We start from the raw sequence: 14,049 nt of genomic DNA, 5'->3' as shown, positions 1-14,049 counted from the left end.
AGACCTTCAACTGATTAGGAGAAGCCCACCCACATTATGGGAAGATAATTTTATTTACTCAACTCTACTGATTTAAATGTTAGTCACATCTAAAAAATAACTTCACAGCAACATGTAGACTGGTGTTTGACCAAACATCTGGGCACCATAGCCTGGCCAAATTCACACAAAAAATTACCCATCACAGGGTCCTGTCAAAGTGCTGGGCTGGGACTTCCCTGGTAGCACAGTGGTTAAGAATCTGCCTGCCAATCCAGGGGACACGGGTTCGAGCCCTGGTCCGGGAAGATCTCACATGCCGCGGAGCAACTAAGCCCGTTTGCCACAACTACTGAGCCTGCGCTCTAGAGCCTGTGAGCCACAACTACTGAGCCCACGTGCGACAACTACTGAGCCTGCGTGTGACAGCTACCGAAACCCCTCGAGCCCGTGCTCTGCAACAAGAGAAGCCACCGAAATGAGAAGCCTGCTCACCACAAGGAAGAGTAGCCCCCGCTCGCCACAACTAGAGAAACCCGTGCACAGCATCAAAGAGCCAACACACCCTAAATAAATAAGTAAATTCTTTTTAAAAGTGCTGGGCTTCCTTCCAGACTTATGGTTGCCAAGGGGGAGGAGGGTAGGGAAGGGATCGATTGGGAGTTTGAGGTTAGCCAATGCAAACTATTATATATAGACTGGATAAACAACAAGGTCCTACTATATAGCACAGGGAACTATATTCAATAGTCTGTGATAAACCATAATGGAAAAGAATTTTTAAAAGAATGTGTGTATATATATATATATATATATATATATATATATGTATAACTGAATCGCTTTGCTGTACAGCAGAAACACAACATTGTAAATCAACTATACTTCAATTTTTTAAAAAGTGCTGGGCTTCCTTCTTAATAATAGGAGAGAGAAGGTACAAAAGCTTACCTTCTACTTTGGATATGTCCCAGTAGGCACCAGACCAGAAAAGAGTACCTCCCAAGCTTCTCAGAGATGCTGGTGCGTCCTCTCAACCATGCAAGTCTTATTGCCTCGGTGAATAGTATTTCCTGCAGGCACTGCCAAGATCCATAGTCAGCTGGTGGGTCTTGTTCCATTGCAGCATGCCCTAGAGCCATGCTGGCGCACCAGTATCTCTGTCCCTTCTGATTCCTTCCTTCACAGTTTGCCATGGCATTTCTGGCAATTCTACTTCATTTAATGTAGGCCATTGCTTTTCCATCCTTCCAAGAGCCATGCCAGCTGAGTCTCACAACCAGTTTGAGGGACCATGCTAGGCGTTAAGTTCTGTGTCATGGAAGAGTGTCCCATATGATAATCTCTCCTTTTTCCAGCTTTTTATTCTCCTCACCCAGATCCAGGACCGTCAGGATCCACTCCGGGCAGACTCTCCAGGTCACTGCTGACACGTCATCCACATCCTACAGAAGCAGTCCCAGTACTTTCCCAGTGGAGTCATGCTGGGATGTGACCCTAGTATTTGGTATGGTGGCCTGGAGGGGAAGTTGGAGCAGGTCTGAAGTGACCAAATGTTTTGTAAAATACCTGCCTCATTCGAGGTTCCTCCTAGTCTCCAGGCAAGCGGGTGGAGGCCTGGGCCCCCACAGCAGGCCCTGAGAGCTCAAGGCTCTCACTGCAGCTACCCAGATATATCCATTCCAAGTTTGATGGCCCTGAGCATTCAAGGTTCTCAATGCAGCTACCCAGATATCCCCATTGCAAGTTTGAGGGTCCCATTTCTTCCCTATCAGCACCCTGACATTGGTCCAGGAAATTTGCTGAGACTGAGAATTCAAGTCTGCCTCAAGGCCTGCTCCTGAGCCTGGCCTTCAGCTTTATCGGCCTTCAGCTGTAGGCGACGTAGGTTGCTTTCAATGCTGCCGGAGCAGCCTCGGATGTTCACACTGCTTTGAATTGGTGATTAGTCCACCGGAGCCTGTCATTCTCAGGTTTCAATGCATTAAAGACATTGAAACATTTTTGTTTCAATGCGTCCACACAATTCCACAATGCTTACAATGATCATATTTCCACTGTATCTCCAAAATGCCAGAGACATGGGGTGAGCTCCCTCCCATACAGCCATCCCAGTTCAACAGGGACAAAAGGCTTAATAATTGCATGGCTCCAGCATACCCGGGTCTCTCAGAAGTCTACCTACCACCAGTGATGTTCACCTTGGTGCCAGGCAGCCAGAAGGTGATTCAACGTTGGAATCTTGTAACCGAGGGGCCTTCCACGGACAGATCCCCCCATGTCCTCCGCCTGCCTCTCATCTGTAGAAAACTTTAGCCTCCTAGGCCTTCCCCAAGTTCCAAAGAATAAATTTAATCAGAGAAGTGAGAAAATGCAGAAAGAAAGGAAAACAGTCAAGCAAGACAGTAGTTTAGCCATTAAAGTCAAGCACCTTTAGCTCCTCCTCAAGGGCTGTAGATAATATTCTGAGCTGTTTTGCAGAGCCTGAAACCCTCACCAGGTGGAAGAAGTTAACTGTAGATTGCCCAAAAGCACGTCGTAGACCCCAGACCGGTTGCAACCAGAAGGTTGATGATGTTGACTCCTGATTACCTCACCACCAACCAATCAGAAGAATGTCCATGAGCTGATCACACACCCCACAACCCCCATCCCTCACCTTGTCTTTAAAAACCTTTCCCTGAAAGCCATCTGAGGAGTTCGGGCCTTTTGAGCGCTACCTTGCTGGTCTCCTTGCGCAGTGCCTTCAATAAACGCTGCACTTTCCTTCACCACCACCCGGTGTCAGTAGATTGGCTTTATTGCACAAAGCTGAGCAGACCCAAGTTTGGTTCGGTAACAGTCTCATTCTTAGAGTCTGTTTCCAACTACTTTAGGACAAGTTTCCAGGGATTTTTGTGTAATCAGTTCATGAAGGGAACACTCTGAGGAGGCATCTGTAAGGAAGCGGGGGAAGCAGGATAGACCCGTGGGCCAGTATTTAAACTTTTATACCTCAGCTTCAAACTCACCCTCTAGACCCCACTTAGTGACACAGTAAGTCCTCTACATACAAACAAGTTCCATTCTGAGAGCACGTTCATAAGTCCAATTTGTTCCTAAGTCCAACAAAGTTAACCTAGGTACCCAACTAATACAAACGGCTATATAGTACTGTACTGTAATAGGTTTATAATACTTTTCGCACAAATAATACATAAAAAACACAAAATAAAGAAAACATTTTTAATCTTACAGTACAGTACCTTGAAAATTACAGTAGTACCACCCTCATCATGGCTCATGAGAGACACCTGCGTAAGCTGACTGAGATTCCCCTCCTCAGGCGTCTGGGTATGCTAGTCCCAAGGGACCCTCCTCTGAGCTCAGCTGAGCTTCTCCTCTTTTCCAGAGGTTGGTTTTTAAGCTCCACAATTTCTCTCCAAGCTTCTAACTTTTAATAATCCCAACCTCTTCCCGTGGTCCTCCAGCCCCATGGGTGGTAGCTGCCTTCTGACGGTTCCCCTTCTGCCTTCTCAACTGCCTCCTTAACAATGCTTTTTACATAGTTACCAATTTTCATTAGTCTTACAATAATAGGTTTTCTTACCCTCCCCCAGCTTTATTGAGGTATAATTGACAAATAAAAATCATATATATTGAAGGTGTATAACGTGAGGATTTGATATATCTATACCTTGTGAAATGATTACCACAATCAAGCTAATTAACACACCCATCACTTCACAAAGTTACCTTCTGTGTGTGCAGAGAATACTTAAGATCTACTCTTAGCAATCTGAAGTTTACAATATGGTATTATTAACTATAATCACCATGCTGTACATTAGATCCCCATAACTTATTCGTCTTATAATTAAAAGCTTGTATCCTTGTACCAACCTCTCCCCATTACTCCCACCCCGCAACCGATGGGTTTTTTGACTGCTGTGTGGTCTCTGGTTTGGTAATGAATTTGGGCTTGAGCTCCTTGCCAATGGGAAATGGGATGCTGGTGACTCGTGGCATGCAAGGGCATCGTTATCAAGCCGCCTATCACCTGGTTGATTATGATGAAGTGCCGACTGAAGCAAGTGCCCTGGGGGACCACTTGGCTGCTGCACTTGACTCTTATGGCAGTATGGGTGACTACAAGGACTGTGGCATGGAAAGGATTCTCCTGGGTGCATCCGTTTGCTTAAAGAAAGAAAATGACAAGATCTGGCCTTTAAATTTTCAGCCTAAGTCATGTTCAGAGATCCAGGGATGTTTTCTGGCAGCCATAAAATAATCGTATAGCTGCAGAGCTGACATTGCTGAAAATCAAACACATAATCGAATGAAGTATGTTGCGGAATGACAATGTAAGTTGAGTTCATAGCCTTGGGAGATCTTTCATGTGGAAGAAACAGCATTGATTATGGAGGAGTGGAGCCGAAGCCTGGCAACATCTAGGTAGGCTCAGACCTAGTTGAGAATGTTGAACCCCTGAGTCATTTGGAGCCTCCCTTGCCAGTGAAAGCAGCCTGTCCTCTGATATCTGAGAAGAGTAGCCTTCCTGTGTTTGAATATCCTATAATAATCTCACCTGGAGCATGACAGGTGAGACAGGGGATGACAGTCCTCCTCAAAGCCCACACCAGCCAGCCTTCTTACCCCCTAACACTGGTTGCCCTATAACTACAATCAGATCAGCATGCTGTAGGAGAAGGACAAAGGCTGGCCTGAGAGGAAATCATTCATATGCCAAAAGAATTGCAAATTTTGCTCATTTATGCCAGCAGAGAACTAGGGAATGTGTGTGGGAATGGACCCAAGGATGTTAGAATAAGGAGGATGGGATATGATTTTTGCAACTGGTGACATTACTGCTCTGGGTGCACTTTCCAGCAAGTCTGTATCTAACGTGTTATCTTGTGCAGCTGAATGTGGCTCTGCCACTTTTCTTAGTTGGTTGGCTAAGCATGGAACTCAATGGTGGCCTATGTTTAAGAAGATTAAGATTCAAGAATGTTCCTGGCATCATGTAGAGAAAGGAATCCAAAGACTCTGTGAGACAGAAATGCTGGAATGGGTCTATCATATATGAAAAGCACACCCACCACCCCACTGAGAGGGCCCCAGGGACATTCCCTTCAATAAGGCATTGAGAAACATTGGTGAGGGAAGCACCAGCAGCCTTGGAAAACTCTGTGGTCGCTGTTCTCTGCAGGCCACATATGATGGTGGGAGATGCTGTACTGAGGTGAGGTCCCTGGTTTGAGTAGGGATGATGGGACCTCAGGTGCTTGGGAAAGCAGAAGTAAGCCCAGAGCTGGAGGAACAGAAGAGTCCCATCCATGGTTTTTAAAAGTAAAAGAGAACTACGTGTATATATGACAAAGCCTCAGCGGCCACCTCCTCTTTGGGCATGTGGTAAAGGAGGCTTCTGATTTTACTCCACCATGTCCTGCAGTTTGGGAGATTTTTACCTTGAGGATGAAGGCATGGATTAAAAAGAGAAAACTTTATTATGGACGAAATCTGAAAACGTGCACATCTTTATCAGAAAAGTAAGCCTTGCCCAACTTTGCTTTGGAACCCTGGCTTTCCTCCAGCAGCAAGTTTAAAATACTGCCCCCTGTACCCCGGGTGGGACTCGAACCCACAATCCCTGGCTTAGGAGGCCAATGCCTTATCCATTAGGCCACCGGGGCTGATGAGAGGCACTTTACAACAGTCTTAAACCAGTCTTTCTGTCACCTCCACGCGGTTCCTACGCATTACACACAGCCTCCCGGCTCCAGCTCGGCGGGTTCTTGGTCCCCTTGACGTCCGTGTTCGGCGGGTGCATCCTCTTAGATCCCGCCGGTTCCCGAGCATCCTGGGGCTCGGGAGAGATCGCGCACGCGCGGATGGAGCGGAGGTACGATCCTCACTTAGGATGTAGGAAGTCTGCGGATCAAGTCCCGGATGAGCCCTTTCCCCGTCTTTTTAGGAGAATCCGAGTCCTGGGATAATTAACATGAAAAAGGCTTTCGCTATGCAAAATGTGGGAGCGGAAGAGAGAGAGGGAACAGCCGGGCGCTTGGGAAAAGTGTCGGTCCCTATCTTCATCTTCCTCCCTACGTTGACCCTTAGACCAAAAGTGTTTCCTGGTCCCAAGTCTGTGCAGTTTTTAGCAGAGCCCAATGTCCTTAGGTCTTTGTCCTAAGGATGCTCCGTAATGGCTCTGTATCTGCCCGGCCAGCTCAGTTGGTAGAGCGTGAAACTGTAGTATCAGAGGACCCAGCGTTTACTTTCCCACGAGAAGATGGGTATTCTTTGCCATCTCTAAAGTATTTGTCTTACTGTGGCTACCAGAGGCGGGGTGGAGGGAGGCGTGGGGGGAATGAGTTGAGGGTAGTCAAAAGGTACAAACTTCCAGTTGTAAGTAAGTACTAGAGGTGTAGTGTTCAACGTGATAAAGAGAATTAACATTGCGGTACGTTATAAGAAGAGTTAATTCTAAGAGTTAAGACAGTAAATCCTATGAGTTCTCATCATAGGTTGATGGATGGTCACTAAACCTGTGATAACCATTTCATGATGTATGTAAGTCGAATCATTATGCTGTACACCTTAAACTTATACAGTGCTGTATGTCAATTATATCTCAATAAAAGTAGGGAAAATAATAAAAATGTTTATCTTAATGAAGTTTCTCTTTTTATTTATAAGTCCTTAGTAAACCACTGAGACATCACAGAAACGATAAAGTGGTGACACTCCTCATGACCCCAAGGTCACCTGCGCCCACTGTAGGGGTACACGCTCAGCTGCCATTCCCCCAGCGTTTTCCCTGGGGGGAGGAGGTCCCATCACTTTGGTCATTCCGCTTAGCCAGAATCCCTTGGTAAGAACTCAGTTCCGCAGGTAGGGTATTTTTTTCCAGGTAAAATGATGACTCAATCCTGGGCATATTCTTTACATTTAAATTTTTTAAAATACATTCACACTAATCATTTAAGGGTATACTCTCATTGCAAGAAATCGAAATAATCTATTAATTTCTTTTTACATTTTGTATTGAGGTAAAATGTACGCGTAAGGTTAAATTTGCCATTTTAACCTTTTTTTTTTTTTTTTTTTTTGGTATGCGGACTTCTCGCCGCTGTGGCCTCTCCAGTTGCGGAGCACAGGCTCAGCGGCCATGGCTCATGGCCCAGCCGCTTTGCGGCATACACGATTTTCCCGGACTGGGGCACGAACCCATGTACCCTGTATCGGCAGGCGGATTCTCAACCACTGCGCCACCAGGGAAGCCCCGTTTTAACCATTTTTAACTGTACAATTTACTGGCATCAGTTACATTTACAATATTGTGCAAGCATCCTTACTATCTATTTCCAAAACTTCTTCACCACAATAATCTATTATATTTTTAAATGCCCCTGTCCACTGACCCCTTGGGGGTGACCTACCCGTGCAAAAGTTCAACCCCTCATGTGTCGCAGTTCTCGTCTTCTGAACTATATTCATGCAGCCAGTACCGTGTGGGCTCCCGGCACTCATGGCCGGTGGACTTCAGCGTCAGCATTCCGCCTGGATCCGAGCACTATAGGTCCTCACAGTGCCCTCGGGGTCTCCCAGGCGTCCCGAGGTACGAAGCTGCAGGTGCAGGGTTATTTCCGGGGGGATGGAGGTCGACCGGCTGACACAGCCGGAGGATCGTAGGCCCGCGTAGGGAGCAGTCTGGAGAGAGGGAAAATTTAAAAAGAGTAGAGAAAAAGCAACTTACGCAACGACCACGAAGGGACTCGAACCCTCAATCTTCTGATCCGGAATCAGACGCCTTATCCATTAGGCCACGCGGCCTTGCCATTAATCGCGTTGCAGCTTTTCTCATAAAGCGTTCTCGGGCGCCTGCTCAGGATACCCTAATGCGCATGCTCACACTGGCAAGGAGCCCCGCCCCTCGGGCTCGGTGTGAGCGGGGCTCCAAGCTGTGCGACTGAGCGCTACCGAGCACAGCCCAAGTGAGGGTTCGAGCCTGGGTGAGGCTGCCCAAGCCCCTCCTGTCCCGAGAGGCTCCTGATCTCTTCTCCCACCTGCCGCCGGCCCGCGGTGGGTCAGGAGTTGCCCTCTGCTCCCCCAGCCCCTTTGCTTCCCCTATCACAGCACCGCTAAACCTGCCATGCTCTGTTCCAGTCTTGTGGCCCCAGAATGGACTCTGACTGCTGTATAGGCAGAGGCCCTGTCCGTGGCCCCAGCGTGGTGTGCAGGTGGGTTGCGCGTGCTGGGAGGATGGTGTGGACCCCGCGCTGCCCTTTCCCAGGACATCCAGCTCAGCCTAGCCCATGTTGGGTTTCTTAGAGCCGGAGGCTGCCCTGGCGCCTCCCCTGCTCCACCTCATCACCCGGTGGGCCCAGCCTCTGAAGTGCCAGTCACTCCGCATACATTATCCCACTTAGTGTCACAGCTCCCTGCGTGCAGGCCTTTTTCACGTGTACAATGGTCATCATGTTTATTCCATGGCGCTGAGCCTCCCGTGCTATCGTGCCGTTTTTAGATGAGGAAACCGAGGAGCGGATGGGGTCAGGGGTGGCGTTGGTGTGTGGCCACCCACGGTCAGCACCCCCTTGGCAGCCGCGGGCTCAGGCCTGCAGGCAGAGCCAGCGCCTCAACAATCTGCGGATCTCCAGACAGGCCTTGCAGCGCTCATCACACTCGGGACCCAGCACGTCTACCCAGCACGTCTAGCTTGCACACCTGCCGATTGACCTGTGCCGACCATACCCAGCCTGTGCCCAGGACTGCCAGGTCCCCCAGCACCCAGCCTGGCACCCAGTGTATTGTAAGTCCTAAAGTTTCAAGTGTTGCCTTCACATCTTTGGGTCTCACAGGCCTCATTGGTTTCCCCTGCTCTTGTCAGCTGTACCCCACCCACCCAGCAGGGAAGGCCCCCCCCATCCCGCTGGTTCCCCCACCAGTCAGACCAGCCACACTCCACCCCAGTTCTCATCCTGAGGGGCTTCAGTTCCCTGACAGCCTGTGAAATTATTCAAACTAGTACCCCACCCCGTTACTACAAAGTCTGCATCTACAGCCCCTGCTGGTTCCCTCTGCTCCCCAGGGAAACACTGAGTGGCCTGAATGGCCTGAGGTGTCCTCCTCCCCCAGCTGTGAGTATATGTGGTTAATAACTGCTGTCCATCTCACTGTCCAGGGCCGGGTGTTGTGTGTTCAACCACCTCATACTATTGAGGGTGGGGTATCCCTCCCTCTGCAATGGGGTGAATAGGAGGAGGAGACCAGAACACCAGGGCTGAGAAGAAGCATGAATTCAGCTCCTCTCCCCAGGCGACCCCCCACCCCCAACTCACCTCGGTCATCAGCTCGAAGAGGTCTCCCCTGGGGTCAGCTCTGAGGACCTCCACCAGAGTCTGCATAAAGTCTGAGTCCTTCTCATCCCGAAAGGCTACACAGCCCAGGCCAGGGGACCAGGGCCAGAGTGTCAGACTCAGGCCCCTGCCAGCTGCCTTCCAATCCCCAGGGGCCTATTGTTGGTGGAAGTGGGGGCAAGCACACAGGACCCCAGCAGTCAGGCAAGAGAATGGGGCAGGGAGCAGGAACTTCTCGCTTCTGGATCAAGTTGTTGCTCAATGTTTGTGTAGTGAATATACAATGGATTCAATATCGAAGAAACATTTACTGTGAACCTACTACATGCCAGGCACTGGCCAGAGCCCAGAGGCAGACAGAACTGTCCTGCCCTCATGGAACTTACAGCCTAGAGGAAAGGATGCAGGTACAGTGCTTAGCAGAGCCAGCCTTCAATATGTGCTCACCATCGTTACTATTATCATAAATAATATACATGGAAGGAAGACGGCTTAACTGCAACGAGGCTGGTACCCCTGCACCCCAACAGCCAAGCCCCAGATGCCCCTAAAGCCACTTCAGATCTCTGGCCAGGAGGCTAAGCCCTGTGTAATGGGCTTTGTGAAGACCCATCCCCTTACCTTCAGTGGCTGCATAGACCATCAATATGTCTGCTTGGTTAGGGCTCCCTGGAATGGGGTCCCTGGAGAAGCTGCCTGCAAGAGGGACCAATGCCTTTTACCCAGCGTCCTGGGACTCCACCAGCCCCAAGGGTCTCCTCCAGTCTTGCTCAAGGGCACATAGGGCAGTAGAAAGAGTACAGAGCAGGAAAGATAGATCAAGTTTCAAATCTCAGCCCTGCTGCTTCTTATCAGCTGTGTGACCTCTGAAAAGCTATTTCACCTTCCTGTCTCCAGGGTTGTTTCAGGCTCAAGTAGGGGAAGAAACTCGATTTTCAAAGGCCTTTGCCATTTAAGGTTTTCCTTCTCATCTTCTTGGCGAAGAGAGGAAGGAGGTGGCAGCAGGATCCCAGCTCAGAGCCCTGGAAGTGCTCTCCAGACAGCTCCCCCCACCAGCCCTGCCCAAGCCCAGGCTCCCTGAGGTAGGTAGACCCACCTTGCACATCAGCATAGATGTGGAGGACAACGACCGGGAAGGAGGTGGCTGGTGGTGCCCGCAGCCAGTGCCACAACGAGGGGAGAGTGTGCGTCCCATGCCAGCATCCCTGTGCCCTGGGGAAGGAGGGAACAGTCAGGTCCTTTCATTCAGGAGACACCTGGGGGTGCTTCCTGGGCTCTAGCCCCCAGAGCTCCTGGGCAGGCTGCCAGGCTGGAAACATTCAGAGCACCGAATGACAGGTGCTGAGGGTGAAGTGCTCAAGTTCATGGACATGACCCCTAAGAGAGGCTGGGAGAGCAGGTGGGGAAAGGGCAGGGCTCACTCAGGCTTCTTGGAGGAGGTGGACAGCAAGTCCTGGGAGGCTGAGGGCTGGGTGAGGAGAGCCAGGTCTGCAGGAAGCGGGCTGGAGGGCAGGACCCGGCCAAGCCTCCAGGGCGGGCCCCAGGCCCTGCTCACCCCACAGCAAGCCTGAAGCAGGAAGATCTTAGGGCAGCCCCACAGGGCCCTACGGCAGCTCAGCTCCTGCACCTGCACCTCTGGCTGTACCTCTTACCTATCAGCCCCCAGTAGCTGCCCCTGAAGCCCCCCATGGGCCATCAGGGCCACAAGGGCACAGCTCACAGAGCCCCTGCAGGCATCCAGCCACTCCCAGAAATGGGCCATCTCCTCCTGGGAAGCCTGGGGGTGGGGATGAGATCAGGCCTGGGCCACAGTCACAGCCTCCTTAGCATCTGGTGGCCCTCTCTCTGGATAGTTTCTCTAACTCCCTGCCACACTACCTCCCACCTCCTTCCAGCCTCAGGCCCAGGGAGCAAGTCCTTTTACTTTCTTTCTTTCCTATTTTTTAAATTAAAAAAAAATTTTTTTGGCGGTGCCACGTGGCATGTGGGATCCTAGTTCCCCAACCAGGTATCAAACCCGTGCCACCTGTATTAGCAGGTGGATTCTTAACCACTGGACCACCAGGGAAGTCCCGCAAGTTCTTTTTCTAACCCCCCTGCTGCATGGCCTCATTGGAGGTGATGTGGGTCCAGCCTCCTGCAGCTGGTTCTCTGGCCCCCCTGGAGAAGCTGCACAAAAAAGTTAAGAGCTGTGAGGGGAGGGCAGTGAGCTGAGAGGTGTCTGGGAAGGAACCTGAGAACCATCCAGGAAAAGCCTAAGGGTCCAGCCAGGGCCTTGAGCAGGGGAGAGGAGAAATGGCCAGTGTGGGGGGCTTCAGGGTCCCTGGAGACTGTGCTTCCAGAGGCAGGGAAGTGGGTTCTGGATGCATGCAGCAGGGAGGATGGAGGCTAGACTTGGGGGTGCACTTCCTGCCCACAATTGGTAAGAGGCTAAGGAGAGAGTGCCCAGGGTCCTGGTGGGGGGTGCCCTTCCTCAGAGCACCACCAAAAGTTCTGGGCTTCCCCTCACCTGGGCTGTAGGGTCTGTCTTCAGGGTGGTCTCGAAGCCCAGGGCCTGGCACAGGCCGCCAGCGCCTCCACATCATGCTGGGCCCCAGGCCAGTCCTGGATCACGGCCAGGAAGAGGGCAGCCCTGGCCCCAGACAGGTCATACTGAGCGCTGGGGCTGGGTTTTGGCTACAGACAGGATTAAGGTGGATTCAAAGTAGTCTGAGGACCTCCCAGCTCCTCACCTCCCTGCCTCAGGTCTCCCGAGCCTCTCTCTCAGTCAAAACTGTTGCCACAAAAAAGCAAACATGTATTAAAAAATAAAATAAACCATGATAAATGTCAAAAAAAAAAAAAGAAAGAAACTGCTGCCACGTGGTTGGACCCCAGCCCTGTCCCCCTCATCTCAAGCCCCCAGAGCTCCACGTCCCCTAGGCACAGTTCCCCCCTCAAGGACCTCCCAAAGACTGGGCAGTAGGTAGCCCCTGAGGACTCTTCAGCTGTCCAGCAGAAGACCTGGTGGGGGTTAGGGACCAAGGACTCCTCAGGCAGCTGCTCCATGTGGGTGCAGTTATGGGGGAGCAGGACCCTGGCTCCAGGGAACAGCTTGGCCAGGCTCCTGGCTACCACAGTCTCTTTGGTAAGGACTAGTTTGATGCAGGTGGGGGTGTGTTAAAGACCCTAACCAGACCCTAACCCTGCCAGACACTAACCCTGCCAGAATGGAGGGAGGAGGAGACAGACAAAAGAAAGGGAGGGCCCGAGGGGGGTCCTACTTCAGGCTGAACGTCACAGGATTCCCAGGACGTGGATGGCCTCAGGTAGACAGTGGCTGCACCATTAGCCATGCTGCTCCCCGGGGCCCAGGGATCGGCGTGCACAGAGATGGGGTGCTCCCAGAGCGGGTCAGGGCCTGTCTGGGAAGGCTTGCAGGGTGGGCACCACCTGGGGAGGCCGGGAAGAACTATGGAGCAGAGCTGGGGCCCATTCTCACCTGCAGTGACCACCCAACTGCCCACTGAGACCTTTGGGCCTCAGGACCAGACGTGAATCATCCCCAACCCTGGACCCCAGGGACCCACAGTCTGACGAGACAGTCACTGCCAGGTAAGTGTGAACAGGGGTGGATATGAATACAAGTGTCAACCCAGGGATGGTGAGGGACATGGCTGACGCCTGGAAGGGTCTGTGTGAGGTAGGTCGAGAGGGAGGGATGCCAAGCAGAGGAAGCAGCCTGGGCAAAGGCACAGAGCTGAGAAGATACTGCAACGTGTGGGGGACCCTGAGTGGGTTGTGAGGACGGGCGTGGGTAGGGGTGGGAGGCGAGGCTTTGAAGCTGACACCCATTGCAGACAACACGGCCTTATGTTATGGAATGAATGGGTGGGGGTAATGGGTTCAGGACAACACAGCAGAGCCACTGTCCCCCTCCTGGACGCCCCTTCTGGGCCTTCACCTGGTCAGCAGCTGCAGCAGCGACCAGTGAGGACGGTGGCCACAGAGCTCTCCCAGGCCAGTGAGGAAGGCTCCAGGCTTGGGGGTAGCTGGGTGGGGAAGCGGCACACAGGCCTGGAGGGAGGGTCTCAGCCCTACTGCCCACCCTCCAGACCTGCTTTGCCCTGCCCCGCAACTGGGGAGTCCCTAGCCAGCCCACTCACCCCTGGGGGGAAGTGGAGAGCAGCAGGAAGACTTGGGGCAGCCCCACAGGGCCTCACAGCGGCTCAGCTCCTGGACCAGCTGCTGGGGCTGCCTCAGCTGCTCACTGGGGGCCACCAAGGCCACTAGAGCACAGCCCACAGGGCCCCCATGGGCATCCAGCTGCTCCCGGAACCTAACCAGCTCCCCACGGAAACCCTAGGGCAAGAGCGAGTGCTGGGCCTAAGTCCAGGGAGGCCCCAGGTGGGACTGGGGGCGGAGGTGGGAAGAGGCAGGCAAGGGCTCACCTGGACCAAGGCCTCCCGCCTCTGCAGCTCTCAAAGCCCAGCGTCCGGAACACACCCTCCAGGACAGCGAGTGTAGAGGCTGACACCTCAGGACTGCTGAGTGTCAGGGCCACCCTTGGACACTGCCCACTGTACTTACCTTGGGGAGGCAAGGCCAGAGTCGGGCCAGGGTGGGGCTTAGCTGGGAGCCAGCTGGGCTGGGTCAGGGAGTGCCTCCGACTACCTTTCTTCCCAGGCTATCCCGAGCATCTGCCATCTGCGAGGCCACCTGCAGGGTCCCAGACACCAGGAAAGCCATG

General features: G+C 52.1%; 2 non-coding genes across 2 annotated transcripts; both read right to left on the bottom strand.

Annotated features, from left to right (window-relative positions):
* Positions 1–5,581: 5,581 nt before the first annotated feature.
* On the bottom strand, positions 5,582–5,654 carry TRNAR-CCU (transfer RNA arginine (anticodon CCU)). Its single transcript has one exon. It is a non-coding gene; the product is annotated as a tRNA-Arg (tRNA).
* Positions 5,655–7,721: 2,067 nt separating this feature from the next.
* Positions 7,722–7,794, bottom strand: TRNAR-CCG (transfer RNA arginine (anticodon CCG)). The gene has a single exon. It is a non-coding gene; the product is annotated as a tRNA-Arg (tRNA).
* Between the last annotated feature and the right edge of the window lie 6,255 nt (positions 7,795–14,049).

The sequence above is a fragment of the Kogia breviceps genome, chromosome 14, assembly GCF_026419965.1.
Source record: "Kogia breviceps isolate mKogBre1 chromosome 14, mKogBre1 haplotype 1, whole genome shotgun sequence".
In the NCBI taxonomy this organism is placed as follows: Eukaryota; Metazoa; Chordata; class Mammalia; order Artiodactyla; family Physeteridae; genus Kogia; species Kogia breviceps.
This window is presented reverse-complemented; position numbering and strand designations above follow the sequence as displayed.